This window comes from Trachypithecus francoisi, unplaced genomic scaffold (assembly GCF_009764315.1).
Source record: "Trachypithecus francoisi isolate TF-2019V2 unplaced genomic scaffold, Tfra_2.0 Lachesis_group17, whole genome shotgun sequence".
NCBI lineage: Eukaryota > Metazoa > Chordata > Mammalia > Primates > Cercopithecidae > Trachypithecus > Trachypithecus francoisi.
In genome coordinates, this window is record NW_022681462.1 from 59,019,551 (window position 1) to 59,038,764 (window position 19,214).

The 19,214-nt window shown below is 45.1% G+C and overlaps 1 protein-coding gene across 3 annotated transcripts in view; it reads right to left on the reverse strand.

Moving 5' to 3' along the window:
* STON1 (stonin 1) overlaps positions 1–19,214 on the reverse strand; it is a 63,118-nt gene that overhangs the window by 27,096 nt on the left and 16,808 nt on the right. The window contains exon 2 of one of the 3 annotated variants that reach the window (XM_033175759.1): positions 2,418–2,520. The exons of the other annotated variants lie outside the window; for them this stretch is intronic. The gene's annotated coding sequence lies outside the window, so the exon portion shown is untranslated. The remainder of the gene's footprint in view (positions 1–2,417; positions 2,521–19,214) is intronic. 3 annotated transcript variants of the gene reach the window in all.

Here is a 19,214-nt window from a genome sequence, read left to right on the forward strand (position 1 = left end):
CCAGAAAGAAAAGGAGAATATATTATGGCGAGAATTTCTAGAAAACCATTTCGGAGGTTCGAAGGTTTCTAGGAAAGTGTTTGCTTCCTCTTTAGACTATTAGACATTTTCTTCAGCTGTCTGTTTTCAAAGCACTGAACTCAAGAAGAAATTAAAAGAAGACACACATGCCTGTTCACACCAGGAATATTAGGAATTCACACTAGGAAACAATGGTTTGCAACCTTAGACCTCAACATGTGAGACAAATGGCATTCGAAAGCCTAGCACGTGCTCTTGGATGTACCCAGAATTTAGCATTCCCCATATTTAGGGAAGCCCTGAACTAATTCATTGTCCCTACCATTTTAAGCGGTGATAGGAGGGTTCACACGAAGCATGAACAAAGGCTGCATTCGCACACAGTTCGTACACTCCACCCCTTTCTCCCACTTAAGAAATCATATTGGAATTCTTTTTTTTTTTTTTTTAATTTGACACTGAGCCTCACTCTGTCACCCAGGCTGGAGTGCAGTGGTGCAGTCTCAGCTCACTGTAACTTCTACCTCCTGGGTTCAAGTGATTCTCCTGCCTCAGCCTCCCAAGTAGCTGAGATTACAGATGCACACCACCACGCCCTGCTAATTTTTGTATTTTTTGTAGAGACGGGGTTTCGCCATGTTGGCCAGGCTGGCCTCAAACTCCTGACCTCAAGTGATCTGCCTGCCTCTGCCTCCCAAAGTGCTGGGATTACAGGCATGAGCCACCATGTCCAGCCTGGAATTCTTGTAAGAGTATTATGGAGATTATCATGAATTGACTCTAAATCGTTTAAAAATGCATCTTTCACAAACAGCAATACATTAAATATTATTACAAATTGATTATCCCTAATTCAAAAACCCAAAATCTGAAATGCTCCAAAATCAAAATGTTTTGAATGCCAACATGACACTCAAAGGAAAAGCTGACTGCAGCATTTTAGATTTGGGGATGCAAATATTCCAAAATCCAAAAAAATTTAAAACACTTCTGGTCTAAGCATTTGGTGTAAGGGATACTCAACTTGTAATAATATTGCAAATTCCTTGCAACAAGCCCTATAAATAAGAAGCACTGGTATGGAAAAACAATCTCGCAAAAAGGAATTTAAAGAAAATCTTTCAAACTATCATAAGAAAAAATTAATATATTCTTTGAGAATCAGACTGAAGCTTTTTCAAGGAAAGAGCATGTCTCATTTATTAAGACATTTTCTGCACTGTCTACAAATGTCTGACACAAATACAAAAAGCTTAATACATTTCTGATTGAATAATTTTAAATGGTGTTTGCACTTTTCCACAAATTAAATCTCTCTACTTCCCTCCCCAGTTCAAAGAATCACTGGATAAGACATTTTCCACACTGTCTACAAATGCCTGACACAAATACACAAAGCTTAATACATTTCTGATTGAATAATTTTAAATGGTTTTTTTCATTTTTCCACAAATTAAATCTCTCTACTGCCCTCCCTAGTTCAAAGAATCACTGGATTTTAGGGTTAGGAAGACATTGAAGGCATTCTGTTCAATTAACCACACTAACAAACATTTATCAAATAACTATGTGTTCATGGTGTGCTCAGGGCTGTAGGCTATATATGCATGATCTCATTTAATACTCACAATCTCATGAAGCAATATTATCATTATTTTGTAGAAGAGGAAAATAAGTTCAAAGAAGTTAAACTACTTGCCTAAAGTTGCCCGACCAGTAAGACGTAGAACCTAGACTGTGACCAGGTCTGTCCAATCCCAAAGTCCATCAACCTGGAGATCCAGAGAGATCCAATGCCTTGTTGGTGTCAGGGGTCCTGGCTTTTCTGCACTTTCCACCACCCCACCCTTTACTAATGAAACAGCACCAGGGTAGAGCCACCACCACTTCCTGGAGCCAGGAGCTCTAGATTGGAAGGATGCTGTTCTCACCTGAGAAGAGCCTATTTCTCCAGCAAGCCCACCACACGTGTCTGCCCCTTGGACATCAGGCTGTGGGAAAAGCAGACTCTGTGATAATTTTCCCCAAGGTTGCTCAACAACAACAGCTCAGTATAAATTTGGGTCATTTCTGAGAATGGCTTTCATAACTCAGCTCGCCCTATTTCCTGCCCCTTCTTGACTGCATCAACTGGCTGTCCTACCCTTAGTGATGAACAATTTCTCAGAATTGTTGTCTAATAAATATATTTAGGTGCCCCGCCTTTCTTTTAGTGGTGATTCTGGTATTCTGTGTAATTTTCCAAACTTTGTGTAACTCCCTGCAAAGTCCATCCCTCCTACACTATCATCCCCTACTCCCCTCCATCCTCAAGGGTCTACTTCTGCCATTCTTTGCAGTTTTCCTCTACTTTTCTTCATAAACCACTCAAATAAAATGGAAATATGAAGTTCTACCTTCTCCTGTAGATTGTTGAAGTCAGATTAGATGCATACGATAGGTGAAACAGCAATCCAGGTCATTTGCAGCTGAAGACTTTGTCCCCATTTCAGTATGCATCTGTGGGGAAAAGCACCCTCCGGTGTGGTCCCTACTGTCTGGCTCCTCTGTTTCTGCCAGATGTCGGGAGAGGACTGATGCTGGGGAGGTATTAAGCAGAGCTCAGGAAGGCATCAACACCTCTCAGTAGCCTCCTGGTATCAGCCCAACCCAACTGTCCCTGTTGGGCCAGTTCCTACTTAAGCCTCAGGAACACCCTGTCCTTCAGCAGAGGGCTGAATTGAGTACTTCATGCCTGTGGCTTCTCTTTGCTCTGTAATAATGCTGCATAATCTAGAGAAAGAATGTCTTAATGTCAGTGTGTCTGTGTGGTTCCATTGGCTGTTTCTCAAATAAGGAATTCTCAGACTCCCTATAGCGCCAGACTCCTCAAGAGCAACATTGTAACTAGAATGGAGCAGCATTTCCAAACCCTCAGTCTGTTTTTGCATCATTGGAGGGCTGCAATCCAGCTACTGTGCATTCCAGAAACAACTGTACATCCTGGAAACAAAGCCAGTTAGGGACAAGCCAGTGTGTAAACATGCAGCTGTGAAGAATTTTCTTAAGGGCTTGCTATGACAGTATTTAAAATATCATTCCTGGCCAGGTACAGTGGCTCACACCTGTAATCCCAGCACTTTGGGAGGCCCAGGCGCGCAGATCACCTGAGGTCAGGAGTTCAAAACCAGCCTGGCCAACATGGAGAAACTCCGTCTCTACTAAAAATACAAAAATTAGCCAGGCACATTGGTGGGCACCTATAATCCCAGCTACTCAGGAGGCTGAGGCAGGAGAAGCGCTTGAACTCGGGAGGCGGAGGTTGCAGTGAGCCGAGATCACACCATTGCACTCCAGTCTGGGTGACAGGGTGAGACTGCGTCTCAAAAATAAATAAATAAATAAAAATAAAATATCATTCCTATAAAAGCCTTCCTTCTAAAGGGGAAAGCAAAAGTTTGGAACAAAAAGGAACCATCAGAAAACACAATACCTTAAGGAAAATTAAAAAGCCTCGCCTTCATCTTAGGTCATGGGGGAAGTGCCCACAGGCTGCATGAACCATATTATTAGCACATATGTTCTGCAGCTCATAATGCTTCATCGCAAACATGTGTGGTATTTAGTTCAGCTATGTGACAGGAATAACATTTGTAAAATATTAAACCACAGCGAAACCTAACCATACCTTCAAATATTGTCAGTGCTGGTTCCAGCTCAATTCCCCAACACTGCCCCTTCCCTATGACTTTTAACCTTCATTTTTCCTGCATGAATTTGGATGCCAGCTTTTTTTTTTTTTTTTTTCCGTTGTTGTCATAATCTGTTCATTTCCTAAATTTAGAGGATAGTGACATGGATTCTCTCTTTGACCAAATTCTAGCCAGGCTCGGAGCCTGCTTCTTGAATAAGCCTTTCAACCTCAGCCTGTAACAACTTGAACAAACACTAATATAGCTTCTAATGGCTCGAGGCCACACCACTACAACACCAGCCTCTCTTAAAGTGCCTGCCTGCGAAAACACAAGGCTGCTTGAAGAATTCAATGTTTGTTTCAATCAACACCTGAAGATAGGGTCTCTGCCTTCCAGCCTCAGTAGGAGGGTAGGAGCCTAACTTTGATAAATGCCAGTTTGCAAACCCAGATGGATTTCACATGGACCAACCCCTCCTTCCCACTTTTTGTAATTTTTCACTTCCCCAACTCCCTTGAGCTCATTCACCCTTTAAAATGCCCAGTCACAGGCTGGGTATGGCAGCTCATGCCTGTAATCCCAACACTTTGGGAGACTGAGGTGCGCGGATCACCTGAGGTCAGGAGATCGAGACCAGCCTGACCAATATGGTAAAACCTTGTCTCTACTAAAAATACAAAAATTAGCCAGGCATGGTGGTGGGCACCTGCAATCCCAGCTACATGGGAGGGTGAGGCAGGAGAATCACTTGAACCCGGGAGGCAGAGGTTGTGGTGAGCCAAGATGGTGCCACTGCACTCCAGCCTGGGCAACAGAATGAAACTCCATCTCAAAAAAATAAAAAATAAAATGCCCAGTCACCTCTGTACAAATGGAAATTAAGTTTGGTTCACGCTAGACTCTTTTCCCTGTTGCAATAGTTATTACCAATTAAAATCTATTCTCAGCACTTTAACTGATGTCCAGCTGCTTTTATCTTTGACAGTAATATGAACAGAATCCAACCCAAACTGGCTAGTCCCAGGAAATGGTCATTACACGCACAAAGAAAAGATTTGGAGTTGGGTGGATATTCAGATTTTAGAATTTTATCCTTAATATCATGACTTTTCTATGATGTATCCATACCATATTCATGTCACTGCCATAGATGCTATAGAAATTTACTAAGCAGGTCACTGAGCTACAGTTTCCTCATCAGTAAAATGGTAATATTAATTTTACCTCATACATAAACTGCCTCATAAAAGTACTCGATATATGTTAGTTTTCCTTTCTCCTCCTCTGTCCCTACTCTAGCCTTTAGAACACCTGCTTTCTCCAGTCAGGAGGAAGCTAAAGAGGCCCAACTCTGGACCTTGGTTTACCATCAAGACAACTTGCTACGAATCCTTTTCTAGAACTGTGTCTCCATTCTGCCTAACTTATGACCAAGCCTCTATTCTGCCCTGGGGATCTGATCATACAATTCCCTGTCTTAGATCCTTGTGCCCCAATTCCCTGCTCGGGGATCCTCCTTTGTTATGGGCTTAATGTTTATGTCCCCACAAAATTCCTATGTTGAAACCTGAATCCCAATGTGATGATATTTAGAGGCGGGGCCCTTAGAAGGTAATGAGGTCATGAGTGTAGAGCCCTCATGGATAGGATTAGTACCTGTATAAGAAGAAGCTGGCAGGCTGGGCACGGTGGCTCACGCCTATAATCCCAGCACTTTGGGAAGCTGAGGCGGGCAGATCACCTGAGGTCAGGATTTCAAGAGCAGCCTGCCCAACATGGTGAAATCCTGTCTCTACTAAAAAGTACAAAAATTAGCCCAGCATGGTGATGCATGTCTGTGATCCCAGCTACTTGGGAGGCTGAGGCAGGAGAATCACTTTGACCTGGGAGACAGAGGTTGCAGTGAGCCAAGATCGTGCCACTGCACTCCAGCCTAGGCAAAAAAAGGAAGAAGAAGGAAGAAGAAGGAGAAGGAGAGGAGGAAGAGGAGGAAGCGGAAAGAAGAAGAGGAAAGAAGAAGAAGAAGAAGAAAGAGAAGGAGAAGGAGAAGGAGAAGGAGAAGAAAGAAGAAAGAAGAAAGAAGAAGAGCTCTTTCTCTTTCTGTCATGTGAGGATGTAATGAGAAATCAGCCATCTGAAACCCTCACCAGAACCCAACCATGCTAGTACCCTGATCTTGGACTTCAGCCTCCAGAACTGTGAGAAATAAATCTCTGTTGCTTATAAGCCACCCGGTCTATGTGAGGATGTAATGAGTTCGATAAATCAGCCATCTGCAACCCTCACCAGAACCCAATCATGCTAGTATCCTGATCTTAGACCTCAGCCTCCGAAACTGTGAGAAATAAATCTCTGTTGCTTATATAAGCCACCTGGTCTATGGTATTTTGTGATAGTAGCTCAAACTTGAAAACCTTTTTGAAGATACCATCTCTCAAAATGGAGAAAAGTTAATAGGTTTGTGGAGAAAATACCCATGGTAAAATGCCTTTGAGAAATCCTTATCGGAAAGAGTTTACAGGTCTCTTCATGGCAATCCTTCCCAGAGCCTGTCACGGGCCTCTAAGAGGAGGGAGAAACAGGTAGTTTTCCTTAAGAACCCACGTGGAGGGCAGGCACTGTGGCTCACACCTGTAATCCCAGCACTTTGAATGGCTGAAATGAATAGATCGCTTGAGTCAGGAGTTCAAGACCAGCCTGGGCAACACAGTGAGTCCTCATCTCTATTAAAAGTTAAAAAAAAAAAAAAATTATCCAGGCATGGTGGCATGTGGCTGTAGTCCCAGCTACTTGGGAGGCCGAAGTGGGAGAACTACTTGAGCCTGGAAGGTTGAGGCTGCAGTGAGCTGAAATCACACCACTGCACTCCAGCCTGGATGACAGAGTGAGACCCTGTCTCAAAAACAACAACAAAAACCTACATGGAGGGTTTGCCTCAGAACGGTCAGGAGCATGCTGAAGATACAAGAGTCTGAGCCTAGGGAACACACAGTCCACCTTTACCTCTGGACCTCTGGACCCCTCGGCCTTTCGTAGTCTGGTGCCCACTGTCTGCTATGACCATGGGGACTGGCTCTGTGCCTAGAGCAGCGTCTTTCACTTAGCAGGGTCTTAGCATCACTCAGGACAAGTAAGAGCCACAAATTCTTTCCCTGGGACACCAGCAGTCTTCACAGGAGGACGTTCCTGCCTTTGCTTTCCCAGACAGCAGACCAAAGAGCTTCCACACAGACCATGACTGGAATGAGCTCTTGCTTTTGACCTTGGCAAACATGTGAGGGCTTTCTTCCCAGAGCATCCTCTGGGCATTGAGAGTGGCACCTGGCAGCTCTCGTCACAGCCCCTCTGACTGTCAACACTCAAGCCTCGCACCCATAGGCCCCAGGCCTCTCCTGGCTAAGGTGGGGAAATCAGGGGATCTCCCACAGGAATGGGTCTCTGCAATGCTGCAGGATGCCCAGTGTGCACTCTGCCAAGGGCCATGGGGCCACAGTCTGTCTCCACTCAACCTTACCATGTCGCCACTCCTGGTCACCTGCCCTTCACAGGCCTCTGGGAACCCTCCTCAGTTTCCCACTACAGAGGGCGAGGTCAGTCAGTCTCTCATCTACCATTTGAGTAAGTAGCACTGAACTCTTGGGCTGTTCTCTCTGGGGAAAGTGAGCACCCAGTGTGTTGTTCAACCAAGTGTTCTCCAAGTTATCAAGGAGGAAGCTCCCTTAATGGGGGCTTTCCCTGTGCTGGACACAGTGCTGGGGCTCATGGTCTCAACCAGCCATCTCTCTGGACTATAGGTCTGCTCTCCACCCACAGAAACTGTAGGTGGCAAGATGGGCAACTTCTGAACCCCAATTAAAAGGAGCTGCTCCTTCGTAGGCTTCTGTGCTCTACCACAGCAAAGGCTCAACCCAAGAAGGCAGAAGAGCACAGAGATTTAGCATCATCAGCTTTCATGCCAAAGTCACTTGACCTCTCACGGCAGTTCTTCTACTTAGTATCTCTGAGGCAGTGTTGCTTCATATCTTTTGGCCTCAATTTCCTCTTCTGTAAAGTGAAAATAAGTAACACCTACTTCACAAGGACCAAATAAATTAATGTTAGTAAAATTCCCATAGTAGGCACTTTAAACAAATGTTTGTCGCAAGTATGGGCAGGGTGTTCAAGTCAGCATTCGTCATTGCTACAGGCCTGAGAGCCCTGAGCAGCAAGGCGGTACCAAACCTGCAGGCGTCCCCACTGAGAGTTCTGAGGTTTCTGTACAACTCTGAATTGGTCTGTCATTCTCCAACAACAGAATATCGAGGTTCAATCCTAGTGTGTCCTGAATTGAAAAATATGTCAAATGAAAGGAACTACTTAATCAAGCAAGTCAGAACAGCACCTAGAGATGTCAAAACTAACTGGGAAAAAGACTAATCCAAAGTAACATGAGGCCGGGTGTGGTGGCTCACACCTGTAATCCCAGCACTTTGGGAGGCCAAGGTGGGTGGATTACTTGAGGTCAGGAGTTAGAGACGAGTCTGACCAACATGGTAAAACCCCATCTCTACTAAAAATACCAAAATTAGCTGGGCATGGTGGCGCATGCCTGTAATCCCAGATGCTATGGAGGCTGAGGCACGAGAATCACTTGAACCCGGCAGGTGGAGGTTTCAGTGAGCCGAGATTGCACCATCGCACTCCAGCCTGGGTGAGAGAGTGAGACTCTGTCTCAAAAATAAAACATAAAAAAAGTAATGTGGGCTCTTCATACATATGGCTGATGTCTGAAAGGTGAACACCTGAAAACCTGGGTTCGTATTCATTACCCACCACCCAGGACTCAGTATTACTCTGCACCAGTGGGTCTCAAAGAGGAGCAAGTTGACTCCCAAGGAAACAGTTGGCACTATCTGGAGACATTTTTCTTTGTCACAACTAAGAGTCGGGGATGCTACTAGCGTCCAGTAGGTAGGGGCCAGAGATGCTGCTAAACATTCTACAATGCACAGGGCAGCACCACAACAAAGAATTTTCCAGCCCAAAATGTCAAAAGCACGGAGGTCAGTGAGCTAGGGTCCACCCTTCTGCACGTGTCTGCTTTGTAGATAATGTATCAGAGACTTCTATTCGACGATTTTCCTGAGGTTCGAACAATCAGAAAATGATGCTGTCAGAGTTGAACCCTGTCCATAGCCCCACATTCTATACTTTGCCCTATAGCATACTGACTTCCAAGATGGAAATCGGAAGGGGGAAAGGGCAGATAAAAGAGTATTTTTAAAGACTTGACAGGACTTGGACACCAAATGTAATTTAGAAAACAAAGGAGAATGGGGCATCTGGCCCTTGGACTAGTGGAGTCACAGGAGACACAGGACAGGGAGCTGGTTTTATGCACATTGGTCAGGTCTGAGGTACGTCCACGTGGAAGCCTCATCCAAGAAGCTAGACACAAGAGGCAGTACCCAGAGAGAAAACCAAGGGCTCGAGGTATAGAGTGGAGGTCTTTCAGGGCTAAGTGAGAGCTGAATGCAAGACAATGGGAAAAGCCCCACACATGTTAAAAGAGGAGGAAATGAAAAGGAGAAAGTAAGACACACTCAGAAAGGTTAAAGTGAAACCAGGGGATGGAGGAGCCCCCAAGGCAGAGAAGTTTCCTCATGGGCCCTTGAAGAACAGCAGAGAGCAGAGACAAGGGGAGACTTTGGGGCTTGCTGATGAGGTGGGTAGGGATAGAGGGGGGACCAATTTCAAGCAGGCCAGGCTGCCAGTCTGAAAGCAAGGGAGCACATGGCCTTCTCGCCTAGCATGGATGCTAGGGCCCAGGGCAGAGGCCTGGATCTTACCCCCCACCCTCTCACCCAGCTCCTGGGTTTCTGCAGCTGTGCTCACTGCAGCTGTGGAGCTGTGTTGTTTCCTGGGTGGACTGGTTTCTGGCAGTCCCAGCCTCTTCATACCCTACCTACCTTCTATTCTCAGGAGCAGCACAAAGAGGACCCCAGGGCTTCCTACTCTCCAAAAAATGTAGCCCACCCCTGGCCTTCAGAATGAGGCAGAGAAGCAGCCTTCGTTCAGGCAAAGACCTGCAAACAAGGCTTGCTTTCAGGGCTGCCTGCTGGCATCTGTGTTCCGTGGGCTTTTCAGTGGAAAGGGCAGGGCACTCAAAGACGAATGAAAAAGGGCATTATCCCCAAGGGGTCTCCAGGGTTGGGCTGGGGTGCAGGGCCCTGTGGTCACTAGATGGTGATGCCTGGATTTTGATTATGAATTCTCAAAGGAAGCTGGAAAAATAATGTGAGATAAAGTTAGCTGAAGGGCGTTTGGCTCAGACCACACATTTTAAATACTCAAATCTACTCCTTCTCTCCCCTGCAGGCCCACTGTCCTTCCTGAAGATAAGCAGAAAGTCCTGGAAGTTTAAAGAACTATAAAAAGGATCTCCCTCAGGTTTTAACAGTTCAGTGGGGGGATAAGTGAAACCAATCACTTTGCTATGAAAATTGGTCAAGTAATTTATCTTAATTACTATGTAACTGCTTTTAGTGTTTTGAGAAGGGACAGGTAACTACATGGCCCAGAAAGGATATTTAATACCCTAAAATGTAATTCCTTCCCACATACTAAACAAGCTGCATTCAGATTGGAATGGCCTGTATGAGAAGTGAACGACCACCATCTGCAGAGAGTCACCCGGGATCTCTATCCTTGGATGCTAAGCCTTGGGGAAATGTTGGCCAAAGGTTCTGGTACAAATTCTTGTATCATACATCCCAGGCTTACTCATTCAGCAAAGACCACATCCCCTAAGTGCTGGGTTCTGAGTTAAGCACCATGGAAATCACAGAGGTCTAATTCCCTGGTGGTATGGGAGGGAAAGGGCTTAGAAGTTAGAGAGATTTGTGTTTGAATCCTAGCCCTGCCACTGCCTAACAGTGACATGGAGCAAGTTACTTCAGTTCCCTTAGCCTCTGTCTTCTCAGGTGTGAAACAAAGATAACATTAGTTATGTCTATGCTCTGAACGTTTATGTCTCCAAAATTCACATGCTGGAACTTAATCCCCAATGTGACAGTAGCAAGAGGTGGGCCTTGTGGGAGGTGATTAGGTCATAAGGGCTCTGCCCTTACTAACAGAACTAGTGTCTTTATCAAAGAGGCCCCAGAGAGCTTGTTCATCCCTTCCACCATCTGAGAACACATAGAAGGTGCCATCTGTGAGGAACACGACCTCACCAAACATCAAGTCCACTGGAGCCTTGATATTGGACTTCCCAGCCTCCAGAACTGTGAGCAAGACATTTCTGTTCTTATAAGCTACTCAATCTAAGCTAGTTTTTGTTATAACAACCTCAAGGGAGTAAGACAGTTATGTTAACGGGTTCTTGCATACACTAAATAAAGTAACATCTGTAAAATGCCAGGAACATGGAAGAGATGTTAAATAGAAGCTCCTATTACTACAGGTTGAATATCCCTTATCTAAAATGCTTGGGACCAGAAGTGTTGCAGATTTCAGAGGTTTTCCGATTTTGAAATATTTGTATTACACTTACCAGTTCAGCATCCCTAATCTGAAAATCCAAAATCTGAAATGCTCCAAGGAGCATTTCCTTTCAGCCTCAGTTCAGCAATCAAAAAGGTCCTAACTTTTGAGATTTCAGATTTTGGATTAGGGATACTCAACCTGTATAGATTCCTACTCCCGAGGCTTTTATAACCTGGTAGGAAAGGCCAGAGAAAACAACAAATGAAAGATAAAATGTGGTCATCCTCCTCTGCTAAAGTGCACTGGGAGGTTAGGAATGAATAGTATCATATGCAGCCCTGGCTCAGGAGCAAGGAAGGCTTCATGGGGAAGGGACATCTGCTTGAGTAAAGATAAGGCAGCAAACCAGTCATTCGCCACTATACCCTCTGCTCATGTTTCTGTTGATTTGGGTCATGTGCCAGTTAACATCAGTGTAAAACAATTTCTCCCACCTGGCTTTATTCACGCCAGTAAGCGGATACAAAATCCAATTACACACACTATGATCATAGCTATGGCAGATCTCTTCGCTGGCTGCCCAAACTGGGCCACAAATCACTGAGCAGAGATTAGCAGTATTGTGTGTGTGTCACAAAATCAAATGCATATTGGTTTGTCCATGGCCAGTCCTAGGCTGTTGCTGACCATCATGCTCACCTGGAAATGTCCACATCATTGTGGACACAGGCAAGTACTGCTGAATTACAGATAACATAACAACAGCATGTTTGCTTCTATTCCTCTCTACTTCCATTGAATTCCATTGATATATATGTGTATAAATATGTAACAACTTGAACAATAGTCTAAACAGAGAAAGTGTTTTTTTGTTTTGTTTTGTTTTTAGAGACAGAGTTTCACTCTTGTCACCCAAGCTGGAAGTGCAATGGCACAATCTTGGCTCACCGCCACTTCCGCCTCCTGGGTTCAAGCGATTCTCCTGCCTCAGTCTCCCAAGTAGCTGGGATTACAGGCATGTGCCACCACACCCAACTAATTTTTGTATTTTTGGTAGAGACGGGGTTTCTCCATGTTGGTCAGGCTGGTCTCGAACTCCCGACCTCAGGTGATCCACCCACCTCAGCCAAAGTGCTGGGATTACAGGCATGAGCCACCCAACCTGGCAGATTTTTAAAATTCTTTATAAAGGTCCTATATACAAACCGGTTATAAAAGATTGGGGAGGGGGGTGGGGGAAGGGTGGGGGAGGGCGGTGGGGGAAGGGTGGGGGAGGGCGGTGGGGAGGGGAGGGAAGGGAGGGGAGGGGAGGGAAAGGGGAAGGGGAAGGGGAAGGGGAAGGGGAAGGGGAAGGGGAAGGGGAAGGGCCTACAGAGAAGTATGTGCCCCCTGAAGCTGCTTGTCTGCCTAAACTCTTGAGCCTTCAGGCCAGAGGTTTTTCAAGGCACAGCAACAATATCTTTCATCCCCTGCTCTTCTGAAATGTCACCTTGTACCTCTTCCATCAAGAGAAAGAGTGTTTCCCCTCCTCTTGGATCTGGTGGGCCCTGTCACTGCTCTGACCAGTACAATGTAGCAAACATGATGCTGTGACAAGTCTGGTCATAGCCCTGAAATGACCCAGAAGCTTCCATTTCTGACTTGTCAGAGTCTGGGATGCCATGTAAGAAGCCCAGCTACTTTGCTGGATAGAGAAGCCACATGGAGCAGCCACTCCAAGGCACCACCTTGGATGTCCATTTGCCATAAGGCTGCAACTACATGAGAAACCTCAAGCAAGAACCACTCAGCCGAGCCCATACAACCCACAGCACCAGAAGAGAAAATATTCAATTGTGGCTTTCAACCTCTACATGTTTTCTGTGATAGAACATACATAAAATCTACCCTTTTAATCATTTGTAAGTGTACACTTTTATTTAGTTATTATAATTATTTGTTTTTTGAGATGGAATCTTGCTCTGTCACCCAGGCTGGAGTGCAGTGATGCCATCTTGGCTCACTGCAACCTCTGCCTCCTGGGTTCAAGCAATTCCCCTGCCTTGGCCTCCCAAATAGCTGGGATTACAGGCGCCCGCCACCACACCCTGCTAAATTTTTTTGTATTTTTAGTAGAGACGGGGTCTCACCATGTTGGCAAGGCTGGTCTCAAACTCCTGACCTCAGGAGATCTGCCCACCTCAGCCTCCCAAAGTGATGGGATTACAGGAGTGAGCCACCATGCCCAGCCTGTAAGTGTACACTTTAGTGGCATTAAATACATTCACGTTGTGTAATCATCACAACTATCCATCTCTAAAACTTTTTCATCTTTCCAAACTAAAACTCTGCACCCATAAAACAATTACTCCCCATTCATCTTCTCTCCAGCCCCTGCAACCACCATTCTACCTTCTGTCTTCATGAATTTGTCTACTCTAAGTATCTCATACAAATGGAATCATACAGTATGTGTCCTCTTGTGTCTGGCTTATTTCACATAGCATTATGTCTTCAAGGCCCATCCATATGGAAACTTACATCAATATTTCATTCCTTTTTAACGCTGAATAATATTCCATTGTATGGACATGCCCCATTTTGTTTATCCACTCATCTGTTGATGAAAACCTCAACATTTTGGAGTAGCTGCTCTGCAACAACAGATCACTGGAGCAGCAGGCAATGTAGCCACAGAAAGCAGAGCTGGGTTCCCACGGCAGATGTCAGGACCTGGAGAGTCCACCCAAAACACAGGACACCAAGAACTAACCCTCAGAGTAAGTGAAGTTGGTGAGTGACCAGGAATCCAGGTTGGAGCTCCCAACAGCACTTGTCACAGTGGACTGGGTGTCTCCTCAGGTCTCTAGGCTGGGAGCAACTCCAGCATAGGGGATGGCAGGATCTTATTCATGCCTGGGTTCTCTGCCCTGGCATAGGCTGAGGGCCTGGAGTCCAATCAATGTTTGGTAAATGTACCAGACACTTCAGCCAGGTTCTGACTCATCCCAGAGTTTTTTACATGCTCCTTGCAAGGCAAAAGCCAAGCCAAGGAAAGAGCGGGAGACTAGCTGCTTCTAGCTGGGAAAGAAAGGGAGAGGAAGCAGCAAAAGGACATTCTGTCAGAGAAAAATTCACCGCCAGACAGCTCAGGATCTCTACCAAAGCGCCCCTGCCCCCAGAATCAGGCAGGCAGCCACAGGGAGCAGAGGCTTTACCATCTGGAGGTTAGGAAGGTATCTAGGGCATCAAGTTGAGCCAACAGGACAAGGCCAGGGGCAGGGGCAGGGTCAGAGAGGCTTGGTCCTTGATCATGGCACAGGCTATGGAAGGTAGGGAAAGGTACTTGAACTATGAGCTCAATTGCATACCCCAGCCCTGGCAGCATTGGGGCAGTGACCTTCCTTCACTGCAGGAGGATTCAGATTAGTTGCATTATGTCCCCAAGCCTCTCACCCATACCAAATTTACCCAGGAAACACCCATCTACAACCCAACCCACTCTCCCTGTTGCGATGTTCTGCTTGGCCACATAACTAGGGTGCCTGACACAGCTCAGGACACACCAGAGCATAGATGCTAATTCCAGGCTTAAGAAGAAGTTGTTCTTACTTGACTTAGAGTGAATGCCAACCAGGTAACAAACCTACACATGTACCCACCTAAATCTAAAATGATCTAAAAGTTGAAAAAATAATAATAATAAAAAATACAGAAACCAGTAAAATAAAGAAAAAATAGTTACAAAAAAAAAAAACTAAGTAAAAAGAAAAGAAAAAGAGTAAATGCCAACCATACAAAATGCTCACTTGGAGGTGTAACAAAAAGGACTCAAGTTCAATTTCAGTTCTGTATTTAGGTTTTCCAGTCCCTAAAGATAAAGTAATGCCTTGAGCAATAACTGTGAAGGTGTTTTTCTCTATTTTCTTCCAGGCATACACCTTGATATTTAGGAACTGCTTAACATGTGGAAAGCAGCTACAAACACCAGTGAAAGAATTCAGAAAACAGGAACTGGACTTTGAGCAAACCAGTTATCATCCTTGAGCCTCAGTTTCCTAATCCATAAAATAGAGGATAATATTATGTATTCCCATGGTTTGGTTATGTGCATTAAAAAGAATAAATATATGATATATATATATATACACACACACACATACACATACATATATATTCTCATAAGAAACACTATAAATATCTGAGGTTTCTGTTTGTTTTTTTTTGAGACAGAGTTTCACTCTTGTTGCCCAGGCTGGAGTACAATGGTGCAATCTCGGCTCACTACAACCTCTGCCTTCTGGTTCAAGCAACTCTCCTGCCTCAGGCTCCCATGTAGCTGGCATTAAACATATGCACCACCACGCCCAGCTAATTTTCTGTATTTAGTAGAGAGAGGGTTTCACCATGTTGGTCTCAAACTACTGACCTCAGGTGATCCACTCCCCTTAGCCTCCCAAGGGGCTGGGCTTACAAGCATGAGCCACGGCACCCAGTATATAAATATGTTTGAGATATATTTATATTCACTGAGTGCTCGTTGATAGCTGTTGAATAAATGTCTGAGTAACCTAAGATTCTGACAAGACTCCCAAGTCTTGCTCCACACTTCAGAATCCCCAACTAGAGCATCTACTGGATCCTAGAAGCTACCTCACTGCCTGGGGGCCACTGCCCAGCTGTCCCATGTCTTGACAACTGGTTTCCCAAGCCAGCACTCTTCCCTCCTGTCTGGACTTACATTCTCCCAACCTGCTCAGCTGGAGCTGGCCTGATCTTGAGGACAAGAGCCTGCCCCACCACCCCGCCTACTCCCAGCCAAGTTCCTACCTCCAAACCTGGAACTAGGCTGCTTTTTCTTTTTTCTTTTTCTTTTTTTTTTTTTTGAGATAGAGTCTCACTCTGTTGTCCAGGCCGGAGTGCAGTGACACAATCTTGGCTTGCTGCAACCTCTGCCCCTCTGAGTTCAAGCCATTCTCTTGCCTTAGCTTCCCAAGTAGCTGGGATTATAGGAGCCTACCACCACGCCCGGATTTTTGTATTTTTAGTAGAGAAGGGGTTTCACCATGTTGGCCAGGCTGGTCTCGAACTCCTGACCTCAAGTGATCCGTCCTCCTCAGCCTCCCAAAGTGCTGGGATTATAGGTGTGAGCCACCGCGCCCGGCCTAGGCTGCTTCTTGAACCACTGACAAACCAGAACCCTAGATCTGTCCTCAGAGCCTCCACACCTTTGATACCAGATAGAAACAACTCATTCCCTTTCCCTGGTTTTCTGAAGCATAGCTTCATGGAAGGTTTGTGGACCAGCAGCCTCCTCTACCCACTCCAGGCCTGGACTCCATCCTTGACCTTTACCTACAAAAGGAGGTTCCTATGGGTTCTTCTACCTTAAGGTGCTTCAGGGAGCATCATATAAGGTGATGGACTTGAAAGTTTCTTTGAAAAGTAGGAAGCACTTGATAAATTCTACTGCTCTTGTTACTCTTTTTAGTTTACTTCAGTGTGGTCTTACTAAGTCTATGGAGGCCTGGGACTGTTTCCCAGATAAACTCTTTTGGTACAATGACCACACAGAAGGAGAACAGCTTGCTGCTCTTTGTGACTCCAGTGCTATTAGCAAATGCACTGTGATCTCCAGGACAGAGGCGGAGAAGGAAGTCAAAAAATCTGGGTTCCGGGCTCATTGACTCTGCCAATAAATTAAGCAAGTCACTAACTTCTCTGGGCGTTTTTCTTCATGTGCACAAAGGAGCTTAGAAGCCGCCCACATTCCTATTCAGTAGGATACCAAGAGGGCCAAGAGTTTGAAAAAAAACACTGCACAGTAAAGATGTTGTAGTATTCAGTGGGCATGGAGGGTTGAGAAAGAAGAGATAAAAAAGAAAAATGAGACCGGGCATGGTAGCTCATGCCCGTAATCCCAGCACTTTGGGAGGGCGAGGCAGGCAGATCACCTGAGATCAGTAGTTCAAGACCAGCCTGGGCAACATGGTGAAACCCCCATATCTACTAAAAATACAAAAACTAGGTGGGTGGTGGTGTGCTTCTGTAATCCCAGTTACTTGGGAGACTGGGGCTTGAGAATCACTTGAACCTGGGAGGTGGAGGCTTCAGTGAGCCAAAATTGCACCACTTCACTCCAGCCTGGGCAACAGAGGGAGACCTATCTCAAGAAATAAAGAAAGAAAAACAAAACGAAAAATGAAAGAAAAGAAACAAAAGACAGAGAAAGCAAGCATTTTGGGGTAAAGTATGAGGCTCTTGAGAAAGCAAGAATGGAACGCCATGGAAGTTTCCTGTACAGAGCCTCAGAGTCCGTGTCTAGATTACATTTACCCCAGGTTCTCCAGCAGATAAAAGTGGAATGGAAGGAAAGGAAGTCTCCCAACACCTGAGGTGGCATAAGCATGTACCAGAAGCAGCCAAGGCTCAATGCTATGTGCTTTTACAGCTCAGCTCAGAGTGAGAAAATAGATAAGGGAATAATACATGAAGTCCATTACCTATAAAAATTATGTTAGGTCCCTAGAAAGGCCCTGGCCAAGCCACATCCTGGCAAATGAGGTCCCATTCAAGGAGCTCCACTTTAAGGGGGACATTCAAAGACTAAAGAGTTACCAAAGGCTGGTCACCAGGACATCAAGGCATGCTGAGATCATTTCACAAAAGGAAGGGCTATGGGATCTGAAAGTGTTTACCTAGACTTGATTTGGTAAGGACATGAGAAGCAGAAAAAAACTTTAAACCGCATCTAGTCCAACCCTCACAATTCAGGAATCCCTAATACAGCGTCCCTGATAGGAATTACCCTGTGCTGCGTAAACTCTTCCAATGATGGAGACCTCATTACCGTATACGTGAGTTCATCTCATTATCCTGTAGACAAGATTAAACTCTTCTCCTTCCTATTAACCCCAAATTAACCTCCTCCTGGCTTCTATCTATGCTCTGGGAGACATCAACTAAATCTAAACACTTTTCACTTACCCATCCTTCCGATAACTTGAGACGAACAGCTGGCATTGATGGCTTACATTGAGATTTCTGGAAGTCTTCCCTGAGATCAGGGCACATTTTCAGTGTATCCCTGAAAGCACACTGCCTAGCTCGCTTCCATGCTTGTTTCCTGGTGATCTCAGGCCAGCTTTGACCCCACACTACCATGGGACACCAACTACTGTCCCTGCCTCAGGGCTTCTCATCCTGGCCATGCCCTGTAGCTCTGTGTTTGCTTAACAACTAGGTCGTGGCCTCCTGCCTCACTTTAGGCAAACTCTGGTCCGTCTCTTGGTTTCATCTTTGCAGCTCTGCCCAGTGCTAAGGGCCTGTCATGAACACGCTGCGTGGTGAGGCCTAAAAATCAGAGTCCCAAATTCACATCACTGATTGTAAAGCACTGGTCATTCGACTTTAAGCCTAATAATGATTGAAGTTAGAATGTTCAATGGGCATTAAATATTATCTTTTCTAACATTTCATTTGAGAGATGAGGAAACAAGAGTCCAGAGAGATCAACTGATTCATTTAGAGTAACATAGCTGAGAAGATAAACATGAGCTCTAATCTTATTTTCCAGCCCCATATTCTTTATACTGTAGTTAAAAGGAAGTAAGGTTATATTATGCCTCTCTTCTGAGTGCATTTTGGATACATAATTTTCCATAGTCTGTGTGGATGTGCATTCATTATTTATTTAACTCAACAGAAACTCACTAAGCACCTACTATGTGCTTTGTAAATATTCTCGGTAAGATCTGAAGTAAGCTTCCCATTGGGATCTATGTCTTGGTGTGTGTTCATGCAGAGTGGTGAAAGGTGTGTGTGAATTGATTCTTGTATGGCCAGGCACAGCAGCTCATACCTGTAATCCCAGTACTTTGGGAGGCCAAAGCAGGAGGATTGCTTGAGGCCAGGAGTTCGAGACTAGACTGGGCAACATAGCAAGACCCCCATCTCTAAAAATAATAATTCTTTCATGCATTTATTCAACAGCAATAACTGAGAACTCTTACAACTATGCCATACACTGCTGCAAGTAAAAACACATCATAGTCCTTAACTTAGGGCATTTTT